The sequence below is a fragment of the Cygnus olor genome, chromosome 1 (genome assembly GCF_009769625.2).
Source record: "Cygnus olor isolate bCygOlo1 chromosome 1, bCygOlo1.pri.v2, whole genome shotgun sequence".
In the NCBI taxonomy this organism is placed as follows: Eukaryota; Metazoa; Chordata; class Aves; order Anseriformes; family Anatidae; genus Cygnus; species Cygnus olor.
This window is the reverse complement of record NC_049169.1, coordinates 59,821,064-59,825,325: the sequence shown is the minus strand read 5'-3', so window position 1 is coordinate 59,825,325 and position 4,262 is coordinate 59,821,064.

Sequence of the window (4,262 nt, the reverse complement as noted above, 5' to 3'; positions counted from 1 at the left end):
GCAACTGCTTTCCTCTTTCCAGTCTATATTATCTTTTCTACAGTGGTGCCAACTGCTGCACAGCTGTCACACCCTCCTTTCCCTATTTAACCATCCACTGCTTCTGTCTATACAAGCAACAAGTTCTTCCTCTTCTCTCTCACAGTTCCCTGGGAGGATCTAGTTCTGCTTATGAGCAGTCATAAGTTTGTGAATTCCTAAGTGTTGTTACAGAGGAGCTCCCTAGATATCCGGGTCTAGTTACATATAAATAAATCCAACAAATTATCTCTGAGTGCAAAATCTGCAGACCTTATGCTTTTTGTATTCTAAATGTAATCCTATCGCAGATTTTTTTTAAAGCTTTTTGTTTTTCACTGGAAACACTTTCAAGTTTAAGGAAAGGATGAAAGTGCTAGGAGAACAGAGAAGTAGCAGGCCAAAATAAAGCTATGTTTTCAATTTTATTTGAGGTTTCTGAATGCCTGTGTATGATGGCCAGAGGATACTTAGTAGATATCCTTTACTCAGATTTAAAAAATACATGATGTTAGACAAAAATCACTTGTTTTTGCCGTAGGGTTTGCTAAAGAATTGGTGGAAGTTAGTAACTATTTTTAAGCATTCCATTTAAGGGTCAAGGCTGATGAGCTACTAACAAGTAGCTTTTTTCCTAGTGCTTGTGTGTAGCAAAACACAAGATTTTGAACAGTAAGTTAAATACTTAACCTCTCCCTTGTTCAACTTCCACACTTTCATCACTGTCATGTTCTCATCTCAGTTGTTCTTCCCTCTTCCAGTAAGTTCTTTATTAAATCAGGGAAGTAAAAGCTGCCATAGCAATTCTCCACAGGATCTGGCTGACTGCTTTGCAAGATACTGAGAAACCAACATATTTGGGGAGGGGGTGCCCTCTAAGTAGGTCTTTCATATTCCACATCACTTTACAAGAAATAAGCTCAGAATTATACATTGCAAACTTCACTTTCTTATTTTATTGTCCACTGAGTTTGCATAGTCCGTGACTGACTGTCCCCTCCCAGCTCCTGCTGCACCCCCAGCCTGCCTGCGGGCAGGACAGAGCGAGAAGCTGGAAAGTCCTTGGCTTAGTGTAAGCACTGCTCTGCAACAATTAAAACACCAGCATGTTATCAACACTCTTCTCATCCTAACCCAAAACATAGCACCCTACCAGCTACTAGGAGGAAAACTAACTCTATTCTAGCTGAAACCAGGACATTTATTTATATCTCTTTCAACATCTGCCTAAATTAAGCTATGGTGCTTCTCCATACCCTTATTTTTAAATAGTTTTCTTGTAAGTGCAACTTATGCAATTTGTTTATGTTACTGTTTATAAGCAATGTGAAAAGAGGTGAATGGCACATATACTGAACTTCTGTCTACATTCTTTGACTTATCTAACTACCACAGCCTAAATCTTTCCAGCTAGAGATCACTCTGACGTCTGCTACTTGCCCAAACACTTTGCTTTCTCGAGAATTGGCTGCAAGAGCACGGCGGCTGTGCTTGCAGACTTCTCAGACAATGAGGAGTTTAAGTGCATAAAGTATAACAGGGGAAGGAACAAAGCAAATCGGTATCAGGACCATGCTGTTACAAGAACAACCACTGCAGTGCCTGTCTTAGCTTCACTCAGAGGAAATAAGGACTACTTACAAGCCAGTCCAAAACACCCCCCAGTTCCACTGTTTAAATGCCAAAATGGATTCAGAAGAAAAAATGGTCTGGATCTGACAGGTACAAATACCAGAGAAGTGAAATATGCAACTAATCTGTCTAGATTTAGAAGGTACTCTTCCATATTCTTTTTATCAATGGTCAAAGTGGGATGCTTAGGCAACTAGAGAATGTGATTGCCCAGCTTCAGTCCCTTGCTTCAGTCCTTCAATTCCCCACAGATTGTTTTTATCTATACATGTCTTCACCCAGAAAGAGAATGTCATCTAATGAAAAATAAACAAAAATTTCATCAACAGGTCAAAAAGTCCATGGAGTACCACCCACAAGGCAGCAGGAGTTCATTCAAGTAAAAAGTACATTTGGGGGGATCAAAATGCAGTTATGGACAGTAGAAGAAGCAGAATGGTAAAGAGATGGGACAGCTGGTTTGAAAATCAGTATATAACTGGTCTCAAATTGGAGATGCCAAGGCAACAATGATTCTACTAGGAAACAGTATCTAAAAACCCTAGGTATCTAAGAGTGCTATTTAAGTGTTATAACAAAGCCATGAGCTTCTTACATGACACTTTGCACAGAAGAACCATTTATGCACCTCCGCTAATTGACATAACCTGACTTTCCCTAGAAGGTAAAGTGATAAAGGACACAGTTGTATACAATAAATATAAAAACAATGGAGACCGGACTGCAAATGAAATAGAAGTGGGGATACAAATACCAACGGCATAATCTATTTTAGATCTCTTCCGTGACTATTTCCTTTATCTTAATACGTTTTCAGCTCACAGACATGTATGTTACTATTTGCACACATTAACTTTATTTTTCTAATAATTCTAATATGATATTACACTGACAAGCAAAAAATTATACCAAAGTTTTAAACATATAAGAAGTAGTCCAATCACTTTGTTAAATCCAGTGCAGTAACACTGAAGACCAGTTATTTTATTTTTTTATGCTCATGGTGTTTCAATATAATTAGTCCAAAGCACAATAAATCAAAATACAATCCCTGAAATACCACACTGATGTTCTTTAACTGAGTAAATAAAATGACCCCCCCATGTTTGTGAGTAACCTGTATCTATTACTCCTTGCAGCTCCTAATCTTCTAAAGAACAGTGTAAAAATGCTGTTTACAAAAACAATTTAAAGATCATCATTTACAGATTATGTGCTGATTCTGACTACTTCCTACAATAAATGTATAAAGAAACATCACATGACCTGTAATAAATGTTTACATAGCAGCAAAGTGCCTTTGCTAGTGATCGTCATACAGCAGATTACTACCAGCTTGAGCCAAAGACGTGTCTTTTTCTTTCAGCCCAAATAATGTCCAGGCACTGCAAAAAGTCGTGAAAAATTTAAATACTCAACTCTCACTCAAGAGTGAGTTATTTACTACTTACAAAAGCATAGTTAGTATAACGCGATTTTGCAAAACGTGATATTTTTCCAATGTTATCACCTAAATGTTGTTGAGGTAAAATAAAATGAGTCTTATCCTTCTTCCACAAAGAAACAAAATGGAATACTATGCTATTGATGAAAAAAAAAATCATTCCATAAGTACAATTAACGTCAACACATTTCTGCAGTCCGTTTATTTACTGAAGAGGCTGGATACAGAGCCTGAATGGAATATTTTGTTTCAAGGAACAAAACAAAGATACCTGTCATTGAGGGGTAATCAAACACAAAGCTTAAAATCAGTATATATTAAGGCAGCTCAAATATTAATTTCAACCCATTACTTTTGCATCACTAGCTCAAAAAGAAATAAACCCTTTCTTGCAGCCAGAAATTTCTGCCGCTTGAAATTACTAAACCAGATTATCTATGGAAAGTTTAAATACGATCTTTTAAATTTATTTTTCCAAGTCCTTGCAGTCCCTATATCTAAAATGTCTGTCTTTCAGTGTAGTACAGAAGAATTAGCCAACACAGAAAGGACGGGCTTTTTTTTTTTTTTTTTTTTTTTGAAAGTGCTCCAATGTAATCATGAAGTATCAGTAAATTATTAGACTCGAGTTACACATTAAGAATGTGAGCAACATGCTACTGCCAAAAGGCATTGAATATAGCACACCTCCACTATCAGCCTTAGAACAGTTTGTGATTACTTTCCTGTCTTTACACACTAAGTGCCTTTATTATATTTCTGGCGGTTCCTAGCATCTTCAAAGGCTTGGAGAGTACTCGGCTTCTAACTCATGATGTTTTCAGTACAGGGAATGTCTACTGCAGGCAGAACTCACAGGAAATTTTCAAGGAGATAAAACAGACATTATGCGCGCTTTGTCTTCGTTTTGGAATGGTGACCGTGCGTTTGGATGTTAGTCTGAAATGCAGACAAATAAGAAATGTCAAAGCAAACAGAAATAAACTTGACAGGTTAAACCAAAGCGAAAACACAGAGCGGTGTGAGTTTGACTTAAAACTATTTCCCCAATGCGTGTGAAGAACCAACCCCCAGGAAATTCGCAAGCCAAGGTGTGTTCGAAAGCCCAGGGCGGGCGGGTTTTGTACACGGGGAGGGACCCCCAACCGAGGGCGTTAAAACCCGGACA